General features: G+C 34.0%; 1 pseudogene; it reads right to left on the bottom strand.

Moving 5' to 3' along the window:
• Positions 1 to 921: 921 nt before the first annotated feature.
• Positions 922 to 12,217, bottom strand: LOC117906097 (annotated as a pseudogene).
• Positions 12,218 to 19,866: the final 7,649 nt, after the last annotated feature.

Raw genomic sequence — 19,866 nt, forward strand, 5'->3', positions numbered from 1 at the left:
TTTATTTCTAAAATTTTGTTACAAAGTTGTGGTGATAATTTTTTGCTATTAACATTAATTTATTTAAATAATTAAAAGTATCAAAAGTTATACTAATAATTTATTTTATGAAATTAATTTTAATTTCTAAAATATTAGAACTCATTATTTTTTTTTATCAAATTTTGAATAAATTTATATTTTTAATATTTAAAATAAAAACATTTAAAATTAAATAAAATTAGAAGGATAAATATAAAAATTTAAAACTGAAGTGATGGTAATTTTTAAAAATAGGATTAATGAGATAAATATGAAAAATAATTAAATATAAAATGATAATTTAAATAAAAGGTAGTATAAATTTAAAATAAAAGATAAATTGGAAAAAACACAGGTAATTTTTCTTTTTAAATTGGGTTTTGCGAATAACTTGCCAAAAATTCATGATTTTTTTTGAAAAATTTGCTGAAAATTTGGCGCTGATAAATTAGCGATTTTTTTGGAAAAGTGCGTGGGAGACATTTCATAGCGATTTATTTTGGCGAAATTTTGGGATTTTCCTGAAATATTGGCTATATTTGGCCGATTTTTTGGACTCTTTGTGGAATAAAAGACGACAAAATCATAATTTTGGGAACAAAGGACCAGGTGGATCAGTTGCACAATTGATCGATTCAATAGGGATAGTGGAACGTGTTGGTTAGTAAGTAACAGTAGCACTATCAATTGAGGGGAACTTTAACTGGTTTAGGCACTAGTAGATTGGTTGCTCAAGTGGTTGATGTTCTACCTCCGACAGCGACCTTTAATTCTCTAACATGTAGTTAAGTGGTCAATTATGTAGTTGAAAGTTCTTGAACTTCATTTAAAATGTTTACAACTGTCGAAAATCATTCATCTCTTTTGAGAAACGGGCTTTTACTTTGTTCTTTGAGTGCATTTCCTTCAAAGGGTTTAATTTATTTATATGATCATCAGTGCCTGTGAGCTAGGAGCATTCATTAGACCAATGCATATATACAACCACAACTTACCATCATATACATACAATAATAAACTAGAAACATATGGATTCAATCAAAAGCAGGAAATGGTTTCCAGCATTAAGACAGCAAGCTTTGCAAGTAACTCTCCACATTCTCCAGTCCACAGAGCTCCTTCACAACAGGCATTGTTGCCGGGACCTCCAACTGGAATGTTGAATCACACTTGGTTAGCCCAGTCCAGGAAAGAAGCTGTTGCCGGGCTTCTCTAATAGCTGCCCTTGTAGCACAATGAACTGAAACAGCTAGGAGTAACGGTGGTTCACCAGAAGCTGCGCAAAACATATTTACCTTGCTGATTATGATTCATTGATCTACATAAAGTAGTGTGTTGGAAACTTGGAATTATTACAGAGGAGGTTTACTAGTGAATTTTATTCAAAATGAATTGCATAGTGAATTGCACTAGTAGCAAATAAAGCAAGTTTTTGCAGATAGTTAGCCGGTACTAAGCTGTTACTACTACTGGTATGTCTCATGCTATTGTAACGAGTTACTAACCATTCACCTTTTTGGTTTAAAACCATATCAACAACACTTCTTATCTAGTTGGCTGCCGACCTTCCGCAGGGTATAAACCCCTAAATTTACCTAACCTTGACATGGTATCTTATGTTGAAACAGCTTGGAATATTTGCTGTGGGGATCCAATACCGGTCTTAATCCCCTTAATTGTAGAGCTTGCCCTCATAATATCAGGTAAATTGAAGTGGGTTAAAGATCTTGGTTTAATGGTTAAGAGTTAGATAGAGGTTCACCACTATGGGCATTAACATGAATGAAACACTAACCATAATGAAAAGGAAAGGTGTCTAGCCTTGCCTCACATGCTATGAATATCATTCCATTGATCTCAACAAGAGTTACTTCTAATGAATACTGCAAATTACTCCATTTCTATAGAAAACCCAAGAAAAAGAAAAAGCCAACTCTTCTAGATTCTCAAAGATTCAAAGACAATTTGGCATTTCCCAACAGGTGTGCTTTTGATCTGAATTATTCTCTCCAACACCCTCTTACCTCTAACTCCTCACCCACACCTTTGCTCTACCCTTTCTTGTTTTCCAACAAGAGAGCTTCTCAAATTAATAATGAAACATCTATTTTGGTCACAAATTCATAAATTCGTAACATCTCATAGAAACAAGTGTTAATTATGCATTATTGCAAGCAGGTCTATTGCTTTATGTATTCGATACAAATTTTGTAACATTTTCTTAGCAACCATGTAAAATTAGAAAACAAATTATCCAGTTTCTTCTCTATAACTAGGATGCATTTTCAATGAAGAGTTGAAGAGAAATACCTTTAGAAGAAAGAACACGATTTTTATGATGTCCGCTGTTCAGTACCTCAACATTGAACTGCTTGGGTATTGTGTCGATTGTTGGGATCTTGTAAGTCCATGTGCCTTCGGTGACCACCAGTCCATCTGAATTAGTTGTGTACTCCTCGAGCATAAAAAACCCAATTCCTTGAACAAAAGCTCCTTCTATCTGTAAAGCAACTCAGAAAGAATATTACAGGCATATGGATCTAATAAGCACAAGCTTTAAGGATAAGGAAACATTGAACAGTTATAAACATCCTTTAGTATTATCAATGAAAAAGTTCCATTGCATTAATATGTGGATGTGGAGAATAAAATCAGGGAAGAGGTTGAATGCCAAAGCTTAGGGATAGAAAAGTGGAGAAGGAGATGAAATAGTTTAACATTGTAGTTGGGCTAACCTGTCCTAAATCCACAGCAGGGTTGAGACTCTGACCACAGTCATATATAATATCAGATTGCAAAATTGTGGTTTGTCCAGTGAGAAGATTTACCTCCACCTGTGACACCCAATGTTTCATTATTATAGTAAAAATTGAAGCATGGTTAAGCATGAAAGCCTAGTCTCCTCCAAGTTTACCTGAAGAATACTAACTTAATTTCAATAAAAACTCTATGGAGAGGAATTAAAGGGATCTTGAAAAACTTGCCTCACTCACTGCTGCACCATAGTTTAGGTATTGAAAGGAAGAAAAGTCAGGGACATAGTAAGAACTTGCTGATAAGTTCACAGCTTGACTTTGTGCCTGCAGTTTGATGAAGTAAATTGCTAAATGGTAAGAGATATTCAACATCTAACTTTGAGCAAGTCTGAAGAAAGTAAAATGAAAAAAAAAAAAAAATTCTTTGGAAAAGATGGCAAATGTCTTTAATATTTAATTTGGATTTAAACATATGAAGTTCTGTTACATATTGCTTTCCCATAAATCTAGTTTAAGAACTCTTTTAGTGGGAAAAATATCAAAAAGAATACCATAAGGTCTATGCCTTAAGTGCCACTCAGAATTTATATAATCATGGATGGAATCAACTCAACCCCAGTTTAGTATGATCAATGTTGTCATATTCTTCGATCACTACTTTTAACTATAGGAGTCATAGTTTTGAGTAGTTATTGTTTCTGAAGTAATGTTTTTTTTTTTCTTTGGAGATACTAATACTGATGGTTTGATTTTGATTGTTTCTGAATTCCTACATAATGCTCTTTCAATACCCAAAAAATGATGACCAACATGAATACAAGAAGAATTAATTGTAAAAGAATAAATATCATATGAATTGGTGGTTTACATCTAGAAAAAGGTTTCTCCCAATAGTATCATAGGAGGCCTTTTATGGAATTAGACCATTATTATTTTGGTGACTCATCCTTAATCTTCTAATTTGTAGAGAAAACAAAAGAGGGTTAGATCACTTTGATTTTCTATTCCCGTACATGAACCTAAAAGTTTTGAAAGAGCAATTCAAAACAAATTAATGATACAAAGATGTTATGGATGAGGAAATAAAAGTAAGAAGGATGTGAAAGGAGAAATAGAGATATACAAAGCAAGGTTCATGACTAAGGGTTACATGCAACAATAAGGTATACACCATGTGAATACGAAATCAACAATTGCATCATAAAAAAAATCTTGTTTTTCATGATTGAAGCAAGTACATTGATATAAGAAATCATTTTATTACAAAGTGCGTTATGAAGAAGGAAGTGCAATTACAATTTGCAAAATCTCAAGATCAAATTGCTGATATTTTTACCAAGCTCTTAAGTTTGAAGATTTTAGACAGTTAAGGATGCTACTTGGAGTTACAAATCAAATTTATAAGGGGGTATGTTAGAAAGTTAAACTTTATTTAAAAAGTTTCTAAAGATTAGAATTAGATTTAGTCAAGTTAAAGAAAAAAAAAATTATTTTGAGTGCTGCTTTATTTTCTATATTTGAGTAGTTAAGTCCTAGAAAGTTTTTATATTTTATGATTGAAAGTTTTTGATTTTATTATCTATAAATAAGAGACGTGATATTTTAATAAGAGTGATAGGAGATAGTAAATTTTTAATTCTACCCAATTGTATGTTCATTTATTTAATTATTTATACTTCTCTTTCAACCCTATAATTCCAACAAAGGCAGCAAAAGAAAAAAAATGTAAAATATACCAAATGTGCACATAATTACCTGAAGAATCAATGTGCCCCATTCAACAGAACCCATTTGCTCCTGCAATCTCTCCTTGATAGGAGTCAGTCTTTTAACCAACATATTGCAGCAGAGTCTAATAGCTTCACAGCTGCACTCTGATGTAGTGCTTGCAGTAGTCAACCCCCCCTGTATTAAACTTAGGGTATCTGATTGTATGACCCTTACTTTCTCCAAGAAGTCTCCCATTCCATCACATCCAATTGAACTGAGGGCAAATGCAGTCATCTGTTTCACCTTTGTCCACAGTCCCTGTCCCAACTCAATCCCCCCAACTTCCACAGCAACAGATCCATCGCTAAGAATGCTTACTTTCCCTGGAGTTGCTTTTAATGAAATTTCATGCACAATTGGTACTCGAGAAATACCCCTTTTCTGCCATTTATTGCACATATTAAACTGCTTTACCATATCAGTCCTTTCTTTAAAACTTGAAGAAGTAGCCAACTTATCCCAGATTAAAGGTAAAGTGTACTCCACAGGTTCACCAGCACAGCCCTCAAAAAAAAAATTGAGGCTGTTGAAAGTGTGGAGGTTTCCGCTTCTCACAGAGTCCACATCCATGGAAAGAGTAGATGCGACATGTTCAATTACAGCTTCAGATATAAATGTAGCTTGTACCTCCCCAGGAGCACGCATTGCTGATTTAGACAAATGGTTTGTTTTGCAAACCTTTATATCAAAAGAAAAAGCACCCCAATCATATTTTTTAAGGGCACCAACCATGAGCATAGGCATAGCTGGGCTTATATCGACACCCATTCCTGCGTTGATTAATATATCAACGTGTAAGGCAGTAATCTTTCCATTCGATTTGAACCCTACACTGTAGGTTACTTTCATTGGATGTCTTCCTCCTGCTATTTTCATGTCAGTTTTGCGATTCATATATATCCGGACAGGGCGTTGTAATTTGTATGCTGCAAGTGCACATGCTGTAGCTACCTGAGGCACCATAGATTGAGTGATTTCACTTAGAAGCCATTGTTAAGGGAAAGGAACAGTACAAAAGATAGGCCATCAGAGGAAACAGAGTCAGATAAAGGAAGAACTATGTGTGCATTTGTGTGTGTGTGTGTTTTCCTCGTATTCTCCTTCAAATGGCCGTACTCTTTTGGCCATATGGACACAAACACACAATGTAACCATCAATTATATACTCACAGCAATTGCTTTCATGGCCTTTCCACCAAAACCACCTCCAACCCTTCTTGTGATCACACGGACATTGTGTTCAGGAATACCAAGACATCTCGAAATCGTAGTATGTGCATTTTCAGGGCATTGTATTGAACTGTAAACCACAATGCAGTTGTCTTCATCGGGAACTGCAAGGGCAGTTTGTGTCTCCATATAGAAATAATACTGTGACCCAAGTCTGATCTGGATGTGACAATTCAGAAAGCATTTATCATAAAACCAAAACAAGAAAGAAAAACATTAATAGGAATAGAAAAAAATTGTATAACAAGTAAATGAGAAGTACCTCAGCAGAGAGAATCTTGTGATCTGCTTCAGCCATTCCTCTAGAGAAATCACCAACCTGTTTTGGGCTAATGATGGAAGGAACCTCAAAAAAGCTAGATCTCCTAACAGCCTCTTCTACCGATAAAATGGGTGGTTCCAGATTTTCCATGTCATAATCGATCACTGCAAGGTTTGCAGCCATATTTGCATGTTTCTGTGTGTCTGCAACCTATACACATATACGACCAGTGACTGAACTGGGCTTCTCAGTTCATAAACTAATCAAATGTGTTTGTATGCTACGCCCATTAAAAGAAAATTTATAATAAACCCAACAGAAAGCAAAATATGCATATATATATTGGTGGACGAGAAAGACAGAATCATCGAATTACCACAAAAGCAATATACTCTCCAGCACATCGGGTAAAATCATCTGCAAATAAAGGTTCAGTACCAAACATAGTTTTACAGCCTATGTTCTCCCCTGGGATATCTTTAAAAGAAATAAGTGCACTGACTCCAGCTGCCACTGATTTGGGGTTAAGTTTGATACCCTTTACTCGAGCCAAAGGCTTTGTACCATAAATGAAAGCCCCATGTAGGCAATTTGTTGGAGAGGGAATGTCATCCACATAAATAGCCTCCCCTACGAAATCGTTTAACTCATGTCAGTTGTCTAGAAAAAGGAAATATCAGGAGCCTATGGTAATGGATAAGCATGTCTAAAAGGACATGTGGGGAGAAAAACAAACATAAAAAGTAGGAAAAATTAAGGCTCCTTCTGAAACTTGAAAAGTTTGGGAGTAGGTAGGAAGAAAAGAAAATATATATAAGGAAAGAAAAATGAAGAAAAAAAAAAACGGATGGGTTTAAATTGGATAGATTTTTCATTAATGTTTATCCACATTTTTTTTTCTTCTTCTCTTTTATATGAAGAGTGAAGAATTTGAAAATGTAAAAATTTTAATTATACTTGATATTTATTCATACTTTTCCGCAATAAACCAAACAAGAAAATTTAGATATCTTCCTATTTCTTTCCTTTCCCTAGAACTTTATATACTCCAAATGGTGCTAAAGATATATGTGACCAAGGTAGTCATTATCATGGATTATATAGTAACACATGGCCTTATTGAGCTACAAATGCCCTGCCAGAGTGGTAATTGGTGAATAAAATAGAGTAAGTGAGATAAATTGAATCTAGCGTGGTTGTAACATGACAAAAAGCACAAACAAAAAGTCAAAGAAAGATCATTCACAAGGCTGAAAAGAAAGTATTGATTTTTTGAATATAAAGTTTTGATGACAATAAATTCCCTTAAAAAAGAAACATCACACACCATAATATAACCAATATAAACTTCATCATAGAAATGAACAGAAAATTAAATTTAAGAATGTAGCCAAATATTTTACTATTTGAAAAATAAATTGCTCTAAAGTTCTAGGCCATCAATAAAATCAATTATCTTTAACTAGTTTCATGTCTCCTATTGTTAGCCCCTTGACTCAAGTGACACAGTGCCAAGGGTCTCATGGGTAGGCACCTTGCACCCATAAAGACCCTAGGAGAGTGAGGCAAATTGAAACCAAGGTTCAATGCATCATATGTGCGAGCTTGGTGGTACAATACATGAGCTGGCACGATGAGGTGGCAAGTAGCACGTGACACAACAGGTATCGTAAGCTAGATAGTAGGTACTGACACAATAGGTATCACACTTGACATAGCAAGTGCCACACACAACATAACAGGTGCCACAAGCAACATAGCAAGTACCACACGCTACTTAGGCCACTACCACATGCAATGTAGTGGGGTGTTGCATGCGATGTAGCAGTTGTAGCCCATGGCTTAGCACACATGCACTAGGTGGCATGACCTAACTCGGGTAAATTCAAGTGTTGAATTTTGACATGCTTATATTTTTCCTTTGAAGAGGAACCTTCAAAAGGGAGTCTCCAAGTGGAATTGTGGCTTTTTAGATTTTCATGAATTAATGAAAAATCATTATGCCTCCTTAAGACCCTTGGTGTCTTATATTGGCACTTTGGGAATGGCCTAAAATGATTGTTAAGGAGGGTGGATGCATGATTTAAGGAAACGTGGCTTAATCTTGGCCACACAAAGGGGGTATGATGCAAAGCCTCGGACATGGGCAAGACACTTAGGTGGGCCTTGCTAGAACCGACACATGGACTCAATAACATGTGGTGGTGTGCAACCTATGACCACAATTCCTTCTGCTACATATTTTTTTCCAAAATTTCAGGGGGATGTTTGCCCCTCCTAGGCACAAGGTGGCTCCACCCCTGCATTGTTGCATTGAAGTGAGAATTGGGCATGGCAGGGTGCTTGTGCAACAACAAAAGGCTGCCTCAGACATGGTGGTGCATGGTTGATGGGAGGCAAGAGTAAGGGTATGGCATGCTGACTCGTGGCCTGTAAGGCAAGACCTTGCAGGGGGCTGTCCCATGGGCGCCTAAGACATGGGCAACAACTCCAATGTTCCAAGGGCATAAGTAGACAACCTGATGCATGGACATCACATGGTGGGCTAAGGCACACAGATGCACAGATGGGCTGAACATGCATTGACGAGCTAGCATGCATGGGTGGGCAGACTTGCACACATGGACCACATTGATGTGGGCTGACATGCAACTTGGGAAATAACTCCAATGCTCCAAAGGCATAAGGAGACAAACCTGATGCATGGACATCACATGGTGGGCTAAGGCACACAGATGCAATCAGATGGGCTGAACATGCATTGACGAGCTAGCATGCATGGGTGGGCAGACTTGCGCACATGGACCACATTGATGTGGCTAACATGCAACTTAGTGGGCTGGACATGGCATAAGGGCTGATTCCATCAGAGGGTAGGTTTGATTGGTTTCATGGGTGGTTACTTGGCACCTTTTAGGAAGAGAAGGCATCAGAAGGCTTGTGAGTGATTGTGTGGCATAAAGAGGCACCTCAAGGGAAGACGGTCTGGTCAGTTGGGTGGTTTTGTAACTACCCCCTACCAACTTGAATTCAAATGAATTGGAATTCAAATTAAATATGAGAGTGTAGCCTCTGGGTATAAATGGTGGTAGGGGGTTGTGGGCTCTTCTATTGCCTAAACAGAGACACACGGTGAGGTGTATGAGATTGGGGGGTGGGGGTTGGGGGTGGTGCCGCTCATTTCAGAAAACAGGAAAAAAAAGAGCCTTGTTGCAAATTTGTGCATGTGACACCTACCATATCCATGAAACCAACAACAAATGGTACTTGTAAGAGTAAAATAAAAATTAAATAGAAAATCAACTCTTGTTTTTCATAATATAAAACCAAGTTAGTGTAACGAACCAGAAGCTTGGATGGCAGCCCCAGACTTTGGCAATTGGCTCACCAACTGGACGATACTGTCTGTTCAATTCCACTTCCTGCTTTGCAGAAGATAGCAAGGTTGAGATTTTACCATGATCTAACTGCTTTTGCAGGAGACAGCAAAGTACTATATCCATCCACAGAGCCATCAGGTGATTCAGCATTAGACTCAACCAAATGGCTAAAGAACTCAAAAAGAAAACTGACAGCCAAGCTTGACCTATAAGCTGGACTTGAAGTGCCATCATCAGGTACCACAATGCCTCTAAGTAATTTAACAGCCTCACATAGAACACCAACACTTAGCACTTTTCCAGTTAAAAATTCTTCAACTTTTGTCGCTCTTATGGGATGTTTTGTCCCATAAGCACCAAAAGCAAACTGACAGTTACTTACAATAATGCCAATAGAAGTTGTACAGCGAGAAACTTTAGCCATTAAAGCAGCATTTAAATAGGGCAATGCATTTCCTAACGGCCGTGGTGCAGCTCGATAAGTTTCAAACAGTAACTTCATCTCGGTCCCTGAAGAAATGCCCATAATCCGATCCCAATCTGGGATTTTGACGCCTACAAGTATACTTTTCGAATCTAACTCTGGCCTTCTTAAGAACTCCTCCAATGTAAGCTCTTCGCTTTTGAGACTATTCATTATATTTACAGTTGAACCTACTGCAAGAAGTACTGTAGCAATGTCGGAGGGGAAATGATTCCTTTGTGCCATCACCAGATTTCCACCTAAACTAGCTGAGTTCCGGATGAACCCTGAAGCAACTTTTTCCATATGGTCGGCAATTTTTTTATAGACCATGTCTCCTTCTGAGTAAAATCCACTTTGGTTGTATTCCCTTAGAGCTTCAATAGCTTTAGAGATTGTTATAGTTGCTCCAATGCTTATCCCGGTATTATCCCTTCTAATCATTGAGAATTCAGGGATATGTCTTAGATCAATATATTTGTCGTAGCTTTCCACTTCCTTGTAATAACCCATACCAGTGTTACCAACAACTAATTTAACCCGAGTCCCATTTCCATCCTCAACAAAACCCAACAAGCTTTGAAGTTCCTCAATGGTAACAGGATTATACCAGGAATATCTACTAGAGTCTAAAAGCAATGTAGACCTAGTTTCATTTTTCAAGAACTGAGGAAATGTACAGATCTCATCATTATGGTTATACAGGGTAAGCTGCTTAGTTTCACTTCTTTACTATCTCCCTTTCTCCAAAAGGAATTAAACCCCAAATCCTCCATATCAACATCTGCTGCAAAACTTTTACAGGCATCAGCAATGGGCCGGTATCCAGTACAGCGGCAGAGATTTCCTGCAATAGCCCTTTTCCGCTTCAGAAACTTTCAGCTTGGAGAATCCCCGAGGGGGCTCTGGCCGGGGGGTTTTCTCAGCATTGACAAGAGCCGAGAAGAGTGACATGCACATTCCAGGAGTACAAAAGCCACACTGAGAAGCATGGAATCCAGAGAACCTTTCATGAATTGGATGGAACCCATCTTTCGTGTTCCCAAGGCCTTCAGTTGTTGTAATTGAACATCCATTTACACTACAAAGCAGGGTAAGACATGAACTCACCGTACAATCATCCACCTGGTCATGCACAGGGTTATACTTGGACAGTAGAACAACACAAGCACCACAACCACCTGAAACAATGAAGTTAGCAAACATATCAATGTATCAGCTGCCTGATTTTTGAGATTTTGATAGGCTATACAAAATCATAATCTTCAATGGCTAAACTATATTAGGAACTAATTGAATAATGGGACAATTATTTAATAATTGAACGGCATAATCATCAGCATAGGCATTAGTCAAATAGTTAAATTTTCAATCTTATGTTTCTTGCCGTTCATCCTCCCAAAAAACAAAGGGAAAGCCTACACCACTACAAGAGCAATGGACCCCATTACCCCCATCGATTTAAATATAGGTAGGAACCAAAAAATAAAATCCGACAACAAAATACAGAAAAATGGAATCACAGGACAATACAATTGACAACAAGCAATAAAGAGAACCAGGAAACAAAAATTAGACACGCTGAAGAAGAAAATACATCTATCATTGAAGAAAAGGAAACCTGGATTGGGAATCCAAGAACCAGAGTGATATGACAGGATGATATAGAAAATAAAGAAAATTTAAAAGGAGCATTAAAGGGAACATGACGGAGAAAAACCCAACATGAAGGAAAAAGGAATATCCAACTTTATCCGTCAAAGAAAAAAGTAGCTCAGATTGGGCATCCAAGAGTGCAGAGAAACAGAGGTTCGTACGATTACAGGTATGTGTGTACAAATATATACAAAAACATGGACAACAAAATTAAAAGCAGAAGATGATAAAGGAAAGTCAACACACAGAGAAGAAAAACCCGTATACCCATCAAAGAAAAAGAAAACCCAAATTGGGAAACCAACAAGCAGAGAGACAGAGAGAAGCATATGACCAAAGCAAACATATATATGTACACTGAATAAAGTACAAAAAAAGGCGAGTACAGAGGAGAAGAAAGATAGATACCTTCACCGCAGCTGAGCTTGGGACCTTTGAAAGGAGTGTGAGAACGCAAGAACTCAAGCACAGTAGTGGAAGGGTGGATGGTGGAGACCTCAAACCTCTTTCCATTAACAGCAAAAACCAGACAGTTGTTTACAGTTGATTCAGACTGCTCCATTTCTCCACTGCAAGTCTGCAACTCAAATCAGAGTCAAGATTATGTACAGATATTATTCTATCCTGTATTTGGGGACGGGGGAAACTAGGAAACTCACTCACAACTATACGATTTCCGACGTGTCCATTTTTGACTTAACCAGACAAACAGAAGAAAGAAATCAATCTCTTCACGCCATTGACCGACTTTGGTGCGTCTTTGCTAATACGTAAAAACGTTGTCTTTAAATATTTTGTCCTGTAAAATTAAGAATTAATTAGTTAAAAGGGATGTATTCCTTGTAATTGTGAATCTAACACTTTCGATATTTTTATTCGAAGAGTAGTTCACATTACTTGGAATCCGAGCAATATAAGAATCATACAGGGATTTGATGTAAATGTTTTTTTTTAATATTTTAAGTATATACATATATATTTTTAAAAATAAATTATTTTTATAAGAAAGAAATAAAATATTTTTATCAAAATAAAATAAAAAATAATAAAAATTTTAAATTTTAAAATAGAGTTTTTAATGATCCTTTTAATCGGAAAAACCTTAAAATTAATGTACTCTTCGAGTACAAACTATTAAGTTAAAATAAATTTTTAATGCAGGTTTAGATGCATTTTTTATTTTTTTTAAAAATAAAAAAATTTATATATAATCTTTTATGACATTTCCTTTTTTTTTTTTTATACAATATCAAATTTCTTAGATAAAAATGGGTAGATACCTTGTGTATTTAAAATTGATTTTTAAAATTTAAAAAAGTAAAATATTGTAAGTTGCTCAAATTTTGTAATTTTGAAAAGAATTTTTAAGAAGGTTAGGATACTTTTTTTTTAAGAAGAGCTAGTTTTTATTAAGATAATTTTTTTAGCTACTTTTTATACAAAGTGTTTCTATTTTTTGAAATTAAAAAAAAATTAAATGTCCATCCAAAAACACCTTATTTCTTAAATTATGATAGTTATAATAATGTTTTTTTCCTTATTATTTTGAATTCAATGTGCATGACAGCAAAAGAAAAAGTGATTGTGTTTGATTTTTATTCACAGTTAAGTGATGCAGCTGACTTTTAACCTTGGGAAAAAAAATTCCCAAATCAAAAGTAGTTAGAAAATTCGAATCCAATGCTACAACTATTGAAAAAGTAAGGAAAATGACTCTTTAAGTAATGACAAACTTGTAGCATCCTTTCAAACATATTAAATGTCCCACTTGATTCTCAAAAGCCATAGGGACCTGCCTTTAAAGATTCTAAGAAACTTAAATATACCAATTTTATACTAATACAACGAGATAGGGTGTTAGGTAAATCAGCTTAATAACTTAATATGACTTAATAATTTAATTTAAGATATCAAATAGAATAAATATATTTGATGAAATAATTTAATATCACAACTTAGCGGGTATTTGATAAAACTTAATATTTATTACTTAATGATTTAAGTTGACTTTAAATTGAATTATTCTTAAGTCATTGGCTAAAAACTTATTACTTAGTTTTTACTTTAAATATTAAGATTGTTCGGTAAAGTGAATATAAAATTTATTTTAAATAATCAAATTGGTACATTTACCTTCGTTAATTTTAAGAAATATTTTATCCTTATGTATTTTAATTCATATTTATTTTTCTAAAGTGGAAAAGATGAAACTAAAAAATTTTATTTCATCTATGAATCAATAAAAAATGAAATGTAGTTATTCTGAAGAAATTTGAGATCTAGCAACTCTAAATTATTGGAATATAATTATTGAAAATTATCCTTTAACTAAGGTCATCCCACTAAACAAGCAAACCAGAATATAAATGTAAAAGACAAAATTTGAACAATGAAGAAATGAAAATTAAAATATGAAAAATAAAACTTATCATGATTGGTTGAGGTTTATAATCACTTTCCTTGGAGCAGATGTTGTGATGTCCCACATTGGATAAGGAAGAAAGTTTCTAACGCTATATAAGTATGAACTTCTCGTAATCATGTAGAAGTGTTTTAAAGTTGTGAGAGTCCCTTTAGATGTAGAGCAGACAATATTTTTACAATTGGGTGCGGGTCATTACAAATGGTATTAAAGTTGATCCTTGACCTTGGTGTGGACGGACATATTTGACCTCGTAAGATGTCCCACATCGAATAGAGGAGAAAGTTTCTGATGTTATATAAGTATGAAATTCTCTTATGTAAACACATTTTAAAGTCGTGAGAGTCCCCTTTTAGGTGTAGAGTAGACAATATTTTTATAATTGGGTGCTGGTCGTTACAAATGGTATTAAAGTTGATCCTTAACCTTGGTGTGGACGGGTTTATTTGACCTCGTAAGATGTCCCACATCGAATAGAGGAGAAAGTTTCTGGTGTTATATAAGTATGAAATTCTCTTATGTAAACACATTTTAAAGTCATGAGAACTTCTTTAGATCCAAAATAGACAATATTTATACGGTTGGGTGTTGATCATTATAAATGGTATCAGACCCAATTCTCGACATTAGTGTGGGGATTTCTTTAGGCCCATGAGGGATGTTTGTTTATTTGGCCTCATAATCTCATGAGACATACTGTCTTTGTTATGTTTGCATTGGGGGGGGTGTTTGTGATGTAGTAGAAAAAGTTCTTAGCACTATATAAGTATAAGCTCTTTTTAATCATATAGACATGTTTTAAAGTCATGAGGGCTCCTTTGGGTTCAAAACAAACAATATCTACACAACTAGGTGCGAGTTGTTACAAATGTAATCCTTTTTGAGATAATATCTTAGTAAAGTCAACAATGGTGATCCAAGTATCCAACCATGAATAGTAACACAACTACTCAAGAGTGTTCTTTTTAAAGCAATTGATTTTAGACTTGGTATTTTGGACACTATACTCAATATATATGAATTTTTTGTCAGTTTACTTGTTTTATTCATGTTGATTATAACCTATTGTGTTTCTACATGTTTAGAATTTATCATTTTTATGAAGTCTTGTTGGGTTCCCTGGGTTTTAACTCCTAGAGGATAAAACACTCTATCTTATTTGTATTTGAGAAGTAAACCGATGATGCAAACATCCCAAATATATATATATATATATATAATTAAATGAATGTTAAGTTATCTTAGCGTACAACATGATCTAATGAAATAAGTAAATCTATAAATTGAATCATTTAAATTAGATCACAAATATATATATATATATATATATATATATATATATATATATTCTAAACATGTAGAAACACAATAGGTTATAATCAACATGAATAAAACAAGTAAACTGACAAAAAGTGACATAGGTTTCATGATCATATGCCCTTAGGATTACCTAAGGAAACATGTTACCTCAAACCAATGAGATATCACGATGCCTATCTTAAGAATACTTGTTGTCATTTACCATAATCAAAAGTGACATAATCCTAAGGGAATATATGATTGCCTTAGAGTCTCACCCATAGGCTAAAGACATTGAAGACCTTAACACTACCTCAATACTCTCAAGATTGAGATCTCGTATGGCATAGTAGCTTGGTTAATATGACTACTCAATAGCCAATGTCATGATTCACTATAGGTCTTATCTAATGTGTAACCATATATAGTTGTACACTCACCATAAGAAACCTATCATGATGACCAAGATAATCACTAGCGATGTGTCATAACCTACCACAGTTGTAAAGTATTCAACTTTTTTTTACCACTTATAAAATATTTATATTTAAAGTATTATAGATATATAAAATAACAATAAAATATTTATTATAAAAAAAATGAGTCATGGGTGTGGAATTTAATTTTAAAATATACTTTTACTAATATGGGAAAATGAATCAAAAAAGATTTGAGATTAAGAATAAACTAATCATTTTAACTTAATACTTAAAGTTAAAAATAACTTTAAGTTATAATATTAAATTATTTTATCAAACAAGGTTAATCTATTTAATAATTTAAATGAAGTTCTTAAGCCATTAAGTTGATTTATCAGTACTCTCTTAAAATCAAAAATAATTTTAAGTATAAAATCAAAATAGTGAATTTATTTTTAATCTCAAATCTCATTTTCCTTATTTGTTTATGTCCAATGAAAATATATTTTATAATGATTACTCCATATTCAACCGCTACTTTTAATAGTAAATATTTTGTAGTTAATTATCTTATGTATTTATAATACTTTAAATATAGATATGTAACAAATAAGTTTATTCCTTAAGATTAGTGAAAATATAAATATTAATAAAAATTAACAAGGGAAAATATGTTAATTTTGATTATTTAGAATATATTTTGAGTTCACTTTATCAAACAACCTTAATAATTAAAGTAAAAATTAAGTAATTAAGTAATAAATATTAAGTTTTACCTTAAAACTTATTATTTGAATTTTACTTTAAAGTTATTTAATAAAGTTAAGTTATAATTTTTTTAAATCATCAAATTGACATATTTACCCTCATTAATTTTAACTAATATTTATACTTCTTAAACAATGAATTTATTTATTAAACATCCATATTTAAAGGATTATATATGTATAAGTGTTGTAAATACAAGGACGAATGACCACATTGATGGTAATTTATGAACTCCATTTACTCATCTTTAAGATGAGTAATGGGTGTTCATATTGTAAAGCCTATAAAAGGCTTCTTACACCCCATGTCAGAAGCATCCCAAGCAAAAAAAAGATATTCTCTTATTCTCATTCTCTCTCTCTCTCTTTCATTCTCTCAACATTTCTCTTCTTTGATTTCTTTCTCCCCTCTATATATATATTATTAAAGTAATACATAGTCATCTCTACTTTTATTTGAGTCACATTTATTCTCATTTTACAACACGTTACCAGCATGAATTACTCTAAAGGTAATTCTTATATCTTAAACTTAAAGTTATTTATATAGAATAAAATTTTACATATTTATATCATTGTTGATTTGTTTTGTTACAAATTGTTAAAAGTTATAAACAAATTATTTGATTTTGTTTATAATCAAAGTTATACCAATTCTATCAAGTTATTATAACTGATTCTAATAATATTGTTTTGTCACATATATGAAGTTATTTGACAATGTCGAATATCACAAAACTCAAATTTGTGGCACTTGACATTTCAGGAAAAAACGATCTATCTTGGATCCTTGATACTGAAATACATCTTGATGCAATGAACCTTGAAGCTACGATCAAAGAAGGAAATCAAGCATCCTTGTAGGATCGCGCAAAAGCATCGATTTTCCTCCTCCATCACCTCCATGAAGGTTTAAAAAATGAGTATTTTATGGTAAAAGACCCTTTTACTCTATGGAGTAATTTGAAGGAAAGATATGACCATCAGAAAACTATAATTCTCCTAAAAGCTCAATATGATTGGATGTACTTTAGGTTTCACAAGATTTTAAATCTGTTAGTGAATACAACTCCGCACTTTTCAAAATCAACTCTCAATTAAAGTTATGTGGAGAAAAAAATCACAGAAGAAGACATGTTAGAGAAAAATTTTACTACGTTTCATGCCTCAAATGTGCTTCTACAGCAGCAATATCGAGAGCGTAGATTTACAAAATATTCTGAATTAATATCATGTCTTCATGTTGCTAAACAAAATAATGAACTTTTGATGAGAAATCACCAGTCTGGTCCAACTGCATCTGAACCATTCCCTGAAGTGAATGCAATATCGTTCTAAACTCGTGGATGAGGACGAGGACGTGGTCGTGGTCGTGGAAGAAATTTCGATACTATGATTCTTATAGTAATAATTCTAAGAAGATGAAAGCCTCATTGCACCACTAGAAGTAGAACAATACTAAGACAAAACAAGAAAATGGGAAGCGTTTACAAGATAAACCTCCTAAGAACCATGAAAATAATTGTTATAGATGTGGTATGAAGGGGCATTGGTCGCATACCTGTCGTATGCCCAAACATTTGGTCGACTTTTACCAAGCATCAATAAAAACCAATGTTTTAAAAACTGGACCAGACCGGCCGGTCCGATCGGTCACCATTCCGGTCCGGTCCGACCATTTGGCCCGCAAAGAGGTTGAGCTGGAATCGAACTGGCTGAATTGGCGATCGGACCGCCGAATCGGACGAACCGTCCGACTCAATTTTTTTTTTTCTTTTTTTTCCTCCCAGCATCCGTGTGGCTGTTCCCATGTTCGTCGGTCACTGGAGCGTCGTCCCTCTGGCAACAACCCCCACGCGTTGGAAAGCCCTTCCCCGAAACGCTGCAAAGCCCCGTCGCCGGCCACTCAACCCCCTCTCCCCGCGGCTGTTCCCATTGTCGCCGGCAGTGTTTGAAATATCGAAAAATTTTGGCGATATTTCTAAAAAATCGTGGAGTTAGGGTTTGTGAAATTTAAATCCATTGGCATAAAAGCAAAGAGACCCCTAGAACAGATCCGGAAAACACAATGAGCAAAAAAAATAGCAATTTTGTTGGTTTTCCTTGGGGGTTTTAAACGGATTTTCTCGAAAATCAAATGAGGATGAATTTTCCTGGAAATCAAATAGGGGATGGATTTTCTTGGGAATCAAACAGGGGTTGCAAAGAAAAAAATAAAAAACATGATTAGATTAGTAACTACGAGGATTGAGAGTGGCAGAGGAAAGTAGGGCTTTTTACCTTTTACTTTTAGGGATTGTGTCGTCTAGAGGGCACCTTCAGAGAAAACTGAAAAGGGCTTCTTTGCCTCGAGTGAGAGAATTCCTCCGTATAAATAATTATTAATTATTAATAATTCATCTTAATTTTTATTAAATCAAAACCGTGCTTGAGTTTAATGCATGCTACCATTGGACTAGTCTTTGATAATATATATTTAATTTAAATTTGTTAAGGTTCATCATTAAAAAAAAAATTTAATTTTAATTATTTTATTTTAAATTATTTTTAATCTATTAATAAAAATATAAAAAATAATATTATAAATTTTATTTTAAAATTTTTTTAATAATATATAAAAATATATATTTATGACGTCACCGGTTCAACTGCGGTTCGACCACTGGTCCGACCAGTGAACCGTGAACCGGTAACTTTCCGGTTTAATGACCAGTCCGGTTATGAAAACATTGATAAAAACAAAAGGAAAAGAGATAGAAATGAACTTTACCGATGGTGATAGATTGAACCTAACCTACTATGACATTGATTTTTTTGGAGGTCCCAATGAAAAAACAAACCATTTGATAAATGATGAGAAAATTAACATTAATTGATGTTACTTTATATATGAAATAATATATTATTATGTCTTATATTTACATATGATTTTTTTTTGTTATTTACATTATGCCTTGCTTTTTTTTTTTTTTTAGTTATATCTGAAATCCATGTGTTATTTGATCTTAAGATGAATGAGCATGATGTATGTCTCATAGATTATGCGACTACGCACACAATTCTTTGAGATAAAAGATATTTCATCGAATTGACATTAAAAAAGCTAATGTAAGTACCATATCTGGTACTACAAACTTAGTTGAAGGCTTTGGAAGAGCAAACATAATGTTGTCAAATGGAACTAGATTCCATATAAATGACACTTTATATTCTAGCAAATCCAAAAGAAATTTGCTCAACTTAAAAATATTCGCAGAAATGGATATCATATTGAAACTATGAATGAAGATAATATAGAATATATTTACATTACTTCCATTATATTTGGCCAGAAGCTTATAACGGAAAAACTCTCGGCTTTCTCCTCTAGGTTGTATCATGCAACTATAAAGCCTATTGAATCATATGTTGTTGTGAACCA

Source organism: Vitis riparia, chromosome 18 (genome assembly GCF_004353265.1).
Source record: "Vitis riparia cultivar Riparia Gloire de Montpellier isolate 1030 chromosome 18, EGFV_Vit.rip_1.0, whole genome shotgun sequence".
In the NCBI taxonomy this organism is placed as follows: Eukaryota; Viridiplantae; Streptophyta; class Magnoliopsida; order Vitales; family Vitaceae; genus Vitis; species Vitis riparia.